Raw genomic sequence first — 13514 nt, forward strand, 5'->3', positions numbered from 1 at the left:
CGGTCTCGATCGTTGATGTCTTCGATTTCGACAGGTACCTCGAATCCCGAACTTGGTACCTTGTCCTCGTACCTTGGTCTGATCCACTACGGGGCCGACCTTCGATGCAGCTCCCTGATCCTGGTCAGATAGAAAAATTGGGTGGGATCGATTTTAATTGTATACAATATGTATCTTTAACTTTGAGAAATTAAAGATATTATTAATTTTTTATAAGATGATCAAATATTGTACCCTCTCGCTTTTCTCTTGAATTCGAATTTACTTTTGTGTTCGTTTGAAGCCTATAATTAGCTCGTGAATTGTGGTAAAATAGTGGATCGATTAGGCCCAAGCTTCTCAATAGGAATCCTCTCCTTTTGGACTCGTGGGAATGACTCAGCCTGATGAACGAATTATGAAGGGGTAAGGGTGAAATTCAAAAATAGCTAGATTTACAAGTGGTACTTAAAAAATAGTCATAATTTCTAAAGTAATCGAAATTTAGTCACATTTCATGTAAAGATAAATCTGAACAAAAACATTGTTCAAAATTCGAAAAATATTCCAGCATAATATGCTAGAGTTAGAATTTTTTATATGTGAACTTCCAGCATAATATGCTGAAATTTCATAATGTGTTGGAGTTCCAACATAATATGCTGGAAGTTCATACACAAGTGCTCCAATCTCCAGTATATTATGCTGGAACTTTCCATGTTGCAACAAAATAATGGCTATTTTTCAATGACTTTGCAAACGTTGGCTATTTTTGAATTACAAATCCAAAAACTGGCTAGCCCGTGCTATTTTAACGACCCAACGACTGTTCCAAAGTTCTCTCTTTTAAGTTTTGGTATTTGGTAATTTTGTATTCACTTCAAATTGTCTGCCCAAATTTGTTAGATAAGCCAAACTCTCTTATTTGAGCAAAATAAGAGAAGAAGAAAACCTTAGTTCGAGCAAAAGAAAAGATTGAGAGAAGAGAGAAGATATTTTCTTATTTTTTGTGATGTTCAATTAATGTCACGTGTACAGTGTGTCTAGTCTATATACATGTTATCAAGTAAAATAAAAAATACAATGTGTAGTGAAATACAAGTGTATTTATAAGCACGTAATTTTTAACTCACACAGTTTTTAAAGGTATTTTGATATTTTAAATATTTATTTGAGTTGTTTTAATAAGATTTAGTCTACCTTTTATTTTATTTTTTATTTTATTTTAAAATTTTATTAAATACATAAATCTAAAAACACAAAAATAGTTTCATTAATATTTTATTTATATTCTATTAGGATTTTTATATTTATCTACTTTTATTCTTGAAAAATGCCAAAAATATTTTCATATTGAATTTTTATAGTACAATTTACTTTAATTTAATGCTTTATTTTATATAAATTGATTAGTATCTTTATAGTATTCTTATTTTTACTCAAAGAAGAAAGGGTTTTGGATTAGTTGTCTAGTTTGGACTTGATTTGGCCACCAAAGGCCCAATTTCGGACAGCCCATTCCCCATTGACCCATTAACCCGCCCCATAACCCTTTGAACCTTACCAGATCGACCCTCCCACTCCCTTTTAATCTGAGCCTTCCATTCCTCTTAGATCTAACAGCCCATAACCTTCTCCACAACCATATAAAACCTTAATATTTCCCAAAAACCTAACCCTAAAATCCAGCCGCACCCTTTCTTTTCCCACGCTTCTGCCCACCGTTTCCCCCACCTCCACTCACCAAAATCGAACGAGTGGACTCGTCCGAGCCCTCTTTTGTCCCCCCTTATTTGCCACGTAGCCTCAACAAACTCTCACACATAACGAACCTCGCTTGATTCACGTGGTTTCTCCCATTTTTCTTTTCGGATTTGTATGTGTTTGGCAAAAATAGGAAAAATGTGGGGCGTAGGATCGAGTTACACTCGATCTACTCCCTACATTTGTCTTATCCCGCCAATTCGAGGGTCTTCTTGATTTTGGAAGGATTTTCGGAATCCTTGGGAGACAAGTATAGAAGCTTCTAGGTTACCTATATAAGGGAGTATTTTTCTCAGATTTAGGGGATCAAGAGAGTTCTTCTGCCCATTTTTCACACTTTTTTAGATTTTTAGGTTGGTTTAAATTTTTTAGAAAAAATAAAAAAAACTTGGTTCTTCTGTTCCAATTTCGGAATTTTTGGTTGCGAAAAATGGGGTTTGATTGAAGTTTGGTTTTGAGTTTGCGTTTGGGTTTTGAGTTTTCCAGTGCCGATTCGAGTTCCGTTCATGAATTTTGGTCGCGGTTCCTTGTTCAACATTGTTGTTGTTTCCTCGGATGGATTTTTGTGAATTGGGAGCTTGTATCTACTGATTCTCAAAACGTTGAAGGAATTTTGCTTAACAGGAAGGTGATTAGTTTGTTGGCATTTTGGCGAGTCATCCATACAACACTAGGTCAAAGCGCAAGGCACTCATGGCTAGCAAAGAATTGGACGCAGGTATTGTTGACCCTTCGAGAGATATTGTGGAATCAAAGTCTGAGTTGAAAGAAGAGGTCCAAAGGTTGAAACAGCAAATGGCAGAGATGTATCAGGCTTGGATCAGGGGGCATCCTCCACCCTCATTCCCCACTAACTACACAGAAAACCCTACCGCTATCCCACCGCTATCACAAGCCCAGATTCCCACTACCGTTGACCTTTTCCTTCAACATGCACCAGGCTTTACCCCTTACCACAACTACACTGGCATCTCGTCCCAACCTTTCCATGCTCCACCAGCCAAAACAACCTCATATCCCGTCTAATATCCACTCCTATTTTTGTAGCCCCTCCACAAGCTACCCTCCACCGATCTTTCAGTGAACCCGCGTTCAAAGTTCCTGATGCCCAACACTATGCTCCAGAACCAACTTTCAAGGTCCCGGATCTTTATTGTTATACCCCTCACTTTGAGCCTCCTGTTGAAACCGAGAAGCCATCTAAGAACGTGGAGCAAGATGAGATATTCAGGAAAGTGAAGAGTTTAGAGCAATCTTTGAGGAGCATGCAAGGGATAAGAAGCCAAGTAAGTGTGGCTTACAAGGACGTGTGCTTGTTTCCTGACGTCTAACTGCCCGTAGGGTTTAAGATGCCAAAGTTTGATCTATACGACGGACATGGGGATCCTGTGGCCCATTTGAGGGGTTATTGAAGTAAGATGAGAGGCGTCGGTGGGAAGGACGAGTTAGTAATGGCCTATTTCAGTCAGAGTTTGAGTGGGGCAGCCCTGAAATGGTACACCCGCCAAGATGCTAGTAGGTGGTATACATGGGACGATAAGGCTCAGGCATTTGCCCGATACTTTCAGTACAATATAGATATTGTCCCGGATAGCCTATCCCTGACCAAGGTAGAAAAGAATCCTAATGAGAGCTTTAGGGAATACGGGTTCAGATGGAGGGAACAAGCTGCCCGGGTCAATCCTCTGATGAAAGAGGACGAGATGGTCGAGTACTTTCTTCAAGCCCTGGAGCCTACTTACTTTGGCCACCTGATCTTAGCCATAGGTAAGCCTTTTAACGATGTGGTAAAGATGGGAGAAATGGTGGAAGAGGGACTCAAGTCAAGCAAGATCATGAGCTACTCCGCCATAAAAGCAACTACACAGGCAATCCAGAATGGCACAAGAAGTTTGGTAGGCAAGAAGAAAAAGGATGATGTCTCTATGGTTGTCTCTGGACCATGGCGTGGCCCAAGGGGTTAGCCTTACCAGTACGCTCAGTCCTGACCCCAACCCCAAGCCTACACCCAAGCTCCATATAATCCACCCCAACATTATTTCCAACCGCAAGACCCTCAATACTCAGTTAGACCACCCCAATACTATGTTCATCACGCACAATCATATGCTCAACCCCTTCCTTACCCGCAATGGCGTGCTCCAATTCCACAAAATCCTTATCCACCCCCATAACCCTACCGGTCCAAACTTTCGACCAAGGCCGGAGTATAGGAGAGAAGGGAAATAATAGAAAGAAACTTTCACCTCTCTCGGAGAGTCCTATGCCAATTTGTTTCAAAGGTTGAGGCAATTGGACGTGTTAAGGCCGATTGAGGCAAAGATACCAAATCCACCCCCAAAGAACCTTGATTATTCTCTTAGGTGCGCATATTGTTCTGATGCCCCAGGGCACGACACAGAGAAGTGTTGGAATTTGAAGAGGGCACTCCAAGAGCTTATTGATACAAATCAAATTGTAGTCCAAAGCCCGGATGCGCCAAACATCAACCAAAATCCTTTGCCAGCCTATGCAGAGTCACACATGATTGAAATAGTTCGTAAGGATGGGGAGTTCAGGAATTCTTCCAACTCCGTCATGATGATTCGTGCCAGTGAAGTTAATTCGGTTAAGGCTCTAGACTCTTACCAAAGCAACACCCTTGACAGTTGAAGTGGTGACAGAAAAACTAAGCATGCTCAACGTGAAGCCACATGTATTGGTCGTGAAAGGGACTTCGAAGGATATTGGGGCAAGTCACGAAAAGCCGAAAGTGGTTGTGCCAGAGATCCCAAGCAAGCCTGTCGTAGTCGTAAAAGGGGCTCATATTACCCCTGTTGTCAATAAGCCAGTGACCCAGTTTCCATTGGTTGATACAAAGGTTGTCCCGAGGAATTACAAACAAGTGATAGTAACGTATAAAGTGAAAGAAGTGGAGGAGAAAGTCAATGAAACTGGAGGACTGACTCGTTCTGGGAGGTGTTTCGCCCCAGAAGAATTAAGGAAGGCCAAGCCATTCAAGGATAGCCAAATCCCAGTAAAGAAGCCGGTTACCGAAAAAGAGGCCGAAGAGTTCCTGAAAAAGATGAAAGTGCAAGACTACTCCATTGTGGAGCAATTAAGGAAAACACCTGCTTAGGTCTCTCTTTTATCTTTACTGATACATTCAGATGAACACCGCAAAGCCCTGATGGAAATTTTGAATAAGGCACATATTCCTGATAAGATCACAGTGAATCACTTGGAAAAGATTGCTAACAAGATCTTCCAAACAAACACAATCACATAGCAGGGGGTCCATATTGTTTGGAGACATTTTCTTCCGATCCAAGCTAAGAACTCAATTTTCTAGGATATAACCCTAGACAGAGAATAAAATGAAGGGGGCAATAATTAGAAGAGCAACAACGAGTGTGGAACGGGAATTGAGCAAAAAACAATGAGAGAATAAGGAGGGGGAACAAATAGAGAGGGCTAGGTTTTAGAGCGAATAGAGGAAGATTAATTTTCTTCTCGCCCACTCTCGCAGATCTGCCCGTTCTCATCTCCAAGAACCCAGCTCTGTCTATTCTCACTTCCGTGTTACAAACTTTCGCCACCGCCATTTAACCACCATAGCCTCATCCTTCCACCACGATTCCTCCAATCTTTTAGCTTCGCCAATCACCATCGGAAAAGTCAAAATATTTTTATTTTTGGTTTAGTTCGTCATCTTGCCTTCGAGGTTTGGTTCAAGGCTATCATCTATTGGGTTTCCAGATTTCGTTGGGGATTTCGTCAATTATTTGGTTTTCCTCAGTCCGTCAAGATCGTCGAGGTTATCTGGTTGAAGGTTCCCACGCGGTTCAATTTTGAAAATTTCAGTTCATTTTTCCGGCTAAAGCTTGTTGCTGGATTTTCTTGTTTCGCTCTTTTCAAACAGAGCATATCTATGTGACTTTGAAGGTTCTATTATTTAATCGGAAAAGAAATTTCGACTAAAGGTCCATTCTATTCCCTTATCTGTTATTATATTTCCTTTTAATCAAATATGTGATTGTTGGAGCTATATGAACTAATTGACAAATGTTGTGATTAGCTTGAATGTTTGATAATTACTTGTTGAGATTCAGTCACCGGAAGGAGATGTTTCATTCTATTAGTAAATAATTATCATTTTAACTACTAATACAAATCAACTGTTCTTGTTCTGTAAGTAAAGTCAATTAAGTGGGTTGGGGTGGCAAGTGGGCCAGGCCCGGTCCTAAGTGGGCTTCGCAGGCCCGGTCCTAAGTGGGCCGGTCCTATGCGGTCCGGTCCTAAACGGTCCTGGGCTTCACGGGCTTATTGCTGGAACCGGCTCGGGACCGGGACCACGAACTAACGGGCCCGAATTTAGTGGGCCGGTCCCGGGCCCAAACGGGCCTAAACGGGCCTAAACGGGCCCAACAGAAACTTTCTATTTTTAATTTTTTTTTAATAGAAGTTAGAGGAAAAAAAATAGTAATAAAGATATATAAGCTATATTCGATTTATATACTATATATACATCTTAAAATATATATATACTATATTATATATACATAGTATAAATCTTAAAATATACTATACATACATCTTAAGATATACTATATATATATAGTATAGTATAGTAGATCTTAAGATATATATACATCTTAAGATATATAAGCTATATATATATATAGTAAGATGTATATATAGTATATCTTAAGATGTATACTATCGAATATGACTTATAAACTATGTATATATATTATAGTATATATATAGTATATTATAGTATATATATACATTTTAAGATATATATATATATACACACACTATACTATATATACATAGTATATTCGATATACTATACTATATATAGCTTATATATATATATATATATATATATATATATATATATATATACTATACTATACTATATATACATAGTATATAAGTCATATTCTATAGTATACATTTTAAGATATTCTATAGTATACATCTTATATACACACACACTATACTATATATACATAGTATATAAGTCATATTCGATAGTATACATCTTAAGATATATATAATATATATAGTAAGATGTATATATATTATAGTATAGTATAGTATATACTATATATACAACTTAAGATATATAACTATATTCGATATATTCGATATACATATATATATAAGCTTATATATATATACTATACTATACTATATATACATCTTAAGATATATAAGCTATATTCGATTTATATACTATATATACATCTTAAGATATATATATATATATATATATATATATATATATATATATATATATATACACACACACACTATACTATATATACATAGTATATAAATCATATTCGATAGTATACATCTTAAGATATATATAATATATATAGTAAGATATATATATATATATATATTATAGTATAGTATAGTATATACTATATATACAACTTAAAATATATAAGCTATATTCGATATACATATATATATATATATATAAGCTTATATGTATACTATACTATACTATAATATATATACATATTACTATATATAAGCTATATTCGATTTATATACTATATATACATCTTAAGATATACTATATATACATGTATATCTACTATATATATCTAGTATATCTAGTATACTATGTATATATAGTATATCGAATATAGTTTATATATCTTATGAGATGTATATATAGTATAGACTATAGTATAGTATATATATAAGCTTATATGTATACTATATATATATATATATATACTATACTATATTATACTATATGTATAGCTTAAGATATAAAAGAACAAAAATATTGTAAAGAGATATTCAAATCAATGCGTTATATTTTTATTATAGCATTAAAAACCATGACAATATCTTTCTTAGTCTTCCTCCCCCCTATGGAATGAGCACAACAAGGTGCTAATACCACCATTGAGAAGAAAAAGAAACTAATCAAGATGTGCCAAAATACAAGTTACATATTAATTTACATGGTATCTCTTACAAATTTCATAAATCTTTCAAGGTCCGGAGGAATTTCCGTTGGTGGTGGCGGAAATGAAGCTTGCTCATCACCTCTTCCAGGCGAAGCATCATCCTCCGCAAGTTCAGCTAGTATTTCTTCATAAGCTTCGTCTACCTCTGGTTGTGATTCAGCAAGTCCAAAATTTCTTCTTTCCGAACGGATCCAATCTCTGAAAAGTACTGATTTTTCCAAGCTCTCCCTCATAGACGCTCTATAATCACCGAGTTGAAGTCTTGCTTGACTGAAAGCGCTCTCTGATGCCACTGTTGAAGCTTGAATAGTTAAAATATCTAGGGCCATCCTTGAAAGAATCGGAAAGTATTTTTCTTTGTCCTTCCACCATTCCAAAATATTAAAGGAGCCGTCGGGATTCACTTCCTCAATTCCTGTGACAAATAAACTTCAAGCTCATTTAGTTGTGAAAAATCACTAGTACTAGAACCTTGAGAACCCCTGAACCCTGCCCAAGCACTAAGTGCTCTTACTCCCGCAGTTCTTTTAGATGATTGAGAACTAGAAGAAGAAGGAGTTGGAACATTTGGTCTAGCATGATCTAATGCAACTTGATAAGCATTATAAATAGTTTGAACATTTATTTTAATTGAGGCTATTGCGTTCGAAAGTTTAGACAACTCCTCATCTTCAAGTGCTAAACCATTATAAACAGTTTCATACCAAAATTGAGGACCTCCTAACCGGGTCAAATCAATTTCAACCGGGAATTAACACTGTTATCGGTGGTATTTTATATTATGATCCAAAAAAAGATCGGGAAGAACTGGCAAAAATGGTCACTGTTATGTGCTTACCCTATAGTTTTCCTTCTAACCCCCACTTTGTGCATTATATTAGAAAAATTTATAATCCTACTTATAAAGGTTTTCCTAGCACAACCGTAAAGAGTGATATTTATAAATATAAACATGAATATGAACAATATTTGCGCTATTTATTTACTCATATAAATTGTCATCTTGCTATTACAACTGATATTGGTAGAAGTGGTAATGACTGTGATTACCTTACTGTTACCAGTCATTGGATTGATGAGCATTGGATAATGCAAAAGCGCATTATTGCTTATAGAATAATTAATTTACGTCACACAGGGCAGTTTATTTCTAGCACGATTGCGGATATTTGTAGATATTTTTGCATTAGTGATAAAATAATATCAGTTTCAATGGATAATGCTACTAGTAACACAAATGCTGTAGCCTTGCTTACCACGATACTAAGTCCATTTAGTAATATTTTTCATGTTAGATGTATTTGTCATATTTACCATTTAATTGTGGGTGATGGCATGCGAATTTTAAATGTTGAAATTGAAAAGGTTAAAATGGCTCTTAATTGGCTTTTTTATTCAAATCGTAGAAGTAGACTTAGAGAATATTTTAAAAGATGCGATGAGTAAAAAATTTCAATCGTAGATGTTTTAGTTGAGTAAAAAATTGCCAAACAAGAGATGTTTCTGCCCGTTTAGGAGGTTGTCTAGAAAAAGTAGGGGCACTAATATGAGGGTCAGATGGGGGATTATCTAGATTATTATTAGTTGGGTTAACTTCAGGAGCAGGACTAATGGGTGTATCATCATCCGGTTGCGTTTCATCAAAATCTATTTCTTCATCATCATTTTCATCAATAGTTGGATTACCATAAAGAACATTCATATATTCATGGTTTAATTATTCACCGGGTGCAACATTATGGAAAAATTGACTCTCGATAAATTGTAATAAACCATTATCGCTATCAAGAATAGGAGGTGTAGGACGGGTAACATGTTTGGGTCGGGGAGCCGGGGGAAGTGGAGGAGGAACATATTGGCCACTAGATTCACCACTCTTCGATTTTCCCTTATTTTTAATAAACATATTTTTTAAGGAATAAGCCATCTTAATTAATCAAGCAAAGTAAATAAAACAAACAAAATTATAATATTAAAACTTAAGAGTTGGAACGAGTTTACCGAATTGACGAACAACTTGTTGGAAATTGATTGTCGTTGAAGACTTCAATTCACCAACTTCACAATTGTTTCACAAATTGTAACAATAAAGTAAGCAATAGTAGACGTAAATTAGAGAGAGATTGTGATAGATTGATGATTTTGTAAGAAAAAATGAAATAATGATGGGGTATTTATAGTTGAAAATAGGGAAAAAATGTAATTATAAAAAGTTTGGGATTAAAACAAAGTTGAGGGGTTAAATGGCTATTTCATAAATAGCCAACGACTATTTTTGACAGCCCAACGGCTATTTTTGACAGTCCAACGATTTTTTTTTTTTTTAAATAGCCGTTGGGCCCGCTAAGGGACCGGGCCGGTCCCTGGGCCCTGGCGGGCCAAACGGTCCCGAGCCTGACGGGCCCAATTATAAGACCGGCCCATGAGACCGGACCAGGCCCGCTAAAATCGGACCAAACGGTTCTGGCCCGTTTAACCGTCTGGCCCGCGGTCCTGGACCGGCCCACTTGCAAGCCTTATAAGTGGGTATTAATTTATTGGTTGAGACAAGTATTGGGTCATTGGGAAATGATCGTGAATTAACGGGAATTGGACTGTAGGGGGTTGAACTTAAGAATGTCTTGATTAATTTTGTTGTTTTATCTTGTTTCCTTGGGCCCAGGGGTTGGGCATAAATGTGAAAGATAATTTGGATTTAGATATCTTTAATTGATTTTACGTTATTGTTCAAATCATTAGGAGCATGTTTAAGTCGTCAACTTGGTTGGCAAACTTTTAGGACGTTATATTTTAGTTGTTGAGGTGAGAGGTCGTTCCCTTTTATTTATATTCGGGGGAATATCACGTAGAGTTTGTAAATATTTTTATCAGAAGAATGCCCCAAAGTGAATTCCCCGAAGTGAATGTAAAAGGAGGCTGAGGCGACATCATCACAGAGGCTTAGTAGGATAATTTGATTCACTTATGTTATTTTCTTTTCTTTTATTAGGTGGAGACGACCTTGAACCTTTTTGTGCTTACACTTCTTTTGTGTGTGTTTTACCTCAATTGGAGTACCTTTAAAGCCAACTAGACCATGTATGCAACCGTGATCTTCACGGGACTTGGAAAATACCTAACACCTTCTCCCCCAAGTCAAATGAACCCCCTTACTCGAAATTTCTGGTGCAGACTATGCTTTGAAGTCTAAATGTGTTTTGAAAGAAAATTGTTATTTTAAAAAAAAAAATGATGGCCTGGCACACTGAAACCAAATGTCAGGTGGCGACTATGAAAAATCCTTTGAAACGCAATTGTCACTTTCAATTCGAAAACCCTTTCAAGCTTAAAAATCACTTCTATAATTTAAAAAGGGTTAATAAGGTAAAAATAAAGGGTGTGACAGTATTGGGTTCCTTGCCTTTGGTGTCTCCAGTTTGGGCCTCAATAGCAGTAGACTGTAATTGGGCTTGATGTGGTGGACTGATAGATGCATCCATGTTTATGCCCCACTCCCTCCCCAAGCTAGAGGATGAAAACACTCTCAGCTTGGACATAATGCCTCGATGGACAACATCATACAAAGATTTAGTCATAAGATCAGCCACATGTGCATCAGAAGGAACAAAATGTAAAGAAATTAGGCCATCATGTAAACAGTCGCGCACAAAATGACAATCAACCTCAATGTGTTTTGTGCGCTCGTGAGCTCGTGAAAGACTGGATTCCTAGCAATATGTAGAGCGGCCTGGCTATCACAATAAATAGGAATAGGAGAATTGATAGGTAAACCAAGATCACCCAAAAGTCTGCGAAGCCATGACAATTCAGCAACTACCATCCTGAGGGCCCTGTATTCAGCCTCTACTGAAGAGAGTGAGATGGTGGGCTGCTTTTTGCTCTTCCAGGAAATGGGACTACCATCCAGAGTGATGAAAAAATTAGTAACAGACTTGCGAGAATTAGCATAGGCTGTCCAGTCTGAGTCTGAATAAGCCTTGAGAGAGAAATTAGGTGACTGAGAGAGAAGAATACCTTGAGCAGGGTCATTCATGATATACTTGAGGACATGAATACCAGCCAACATGTGTGACACTTGAGGATGCTGCAAGAATTGATTTAGATGTTGTACAGAGAATGAAATATCTAGCCTAGAATGCTGAAGAAAGTTGAGCTTGCCAATGAGCCTTCTATAAGTGCTAGCATCAACAATAGGCTCACCCATATCAACCAAAAGCTTAGAGGAAGGATCAAGGGGAGTCACAACTGGACTAAAATGATCACAGTAAAATTCAGAGAGAAGATCAGAAGCATACTTATGTTGGCTCATAATATATCCAGCAGGATGTTTGGATATCTCCAACCCCAAGAAATAGTGCACACAGCCAAGGTCTTTGATCCTAAATTAAGCATCCAAAAAGGACTTCAGACCATTCAATTCAAAGAGATCACCCCCAGCAAGAAGGATGTCATCAACATAGACTACAAGGACAACTAGGGAGCCATCAGAGGACTTGGTGAAGAGGGAATGATCATTTTTACTTGGAGAATAGCCTCTGGATAGCAGTGCCTCAGACAATTTTGAAAACCATTGTCTAGAGGCCTGCCTAAGACCATATAAAGACTTCCTGAGTCTTTAGGCTAGAGAAGAAGCATGAAAAGAAGAAGAGGAAATAGGAACAACCTCAAGGCCATGAGGGATTTTCATGTAAACTTCTTCATGTAAGTCACCATGCAAAAAATTATTGTTGACATCAAGTTGGAAGACAGTCTAATTTCTCTTGACAACCAATGATAGCAAACATTTGATGGTAGTTATCTTTACAGCAGGGGAAAATGTCTCATTGTAGTCAATTCCTTCCTTTTGAGTATCTCCCCTTATGACCAGTCTTGCCTTGTACCTCTCAATGGTGCCATCAGACTTCTGTTTGATCTTATAAGCCCATTTAGTATGGATGGCCTTCTTATGAGGTGGAAGAGGGACTATGTCCCATGTATGGTTAGCATCAAGGGCTTCAAACTCTTTCAACATGGCTTGTTGCCAAGCAGGATGGGGAAACTGCCTGTTGATAGTACTGAGGTTCATGCATGAGGATGTCAGAAGTAGACAACTTAGCAGAAAGGGGAGTTGGGCAGGAGCAGAAGAGTTAACATGGGAACATACATAATCAGTGAGGTTGAATAAGGGTTAACTAGTCTAGAGGACTTTCTTAGAGGAGGGGAGAAAGTGTGGGAAGGTTAGGGGAAATTGGGGATTGGGTAGGAGGAGAGGGAATATGAGGTGATGGAAGATTGGGCAGGGGAGAAGAATCAGGAACAGGAGAAATAGAAAGTGGACTGGGAGAGGAAGGGATATGAGGTAAGTCTGACTGTGAAGGAAAAGAAGAGGAAGTAGGGAAAGGAGCATCAACAAAGGTGGGAGGGGTAGGAAGATGAAATGTGGAAGGATCATTAGAATGATAAGGAAAGACAGTCTCATAAAAAAATAACATCTCTAGAGTAAAACATAGAATGATTAAGGAGGACAAGAAGCTTGTAGCATTTCTTGCCACAAGGATAACCAAGGAAGACAACAGCAATGGATTTAGTTTGAAACTTATCTCTGCCAGGCTTAGGAGAAGAAGCATGGCAGAAACATCCAAAGGACCTGAGGTGTTCATAGGAAGGAGAGAAACCATGTAACTTCTCAAAGTAGGGGATGTTTTGCAAAACAGAATAAGGAAGTCTATTGATTAAGTATGTGGAAGTCAAAACACATTCACCCCAGTATTTCAAGGGGAGTTTAGACTGGAATAGTAATGCCCTTGATAC

The sequence above is a fragment of the Nicotiana tomentosiformis genome, chromosome 1 (assembly GCF_000390325.3).
Source record: "Nicotiana tomentosiformis chromosome 1, ASM39032v3, whole genome shotgun sequence".
Taxonomy (NCBI): domain Eukaryota; kingdom Viridiplantae; phylum Streptophyta; class Magnoliopsida; order Solanales; family Solanaceae; genus Nicotiana; species Nicotiana tomentosiformis.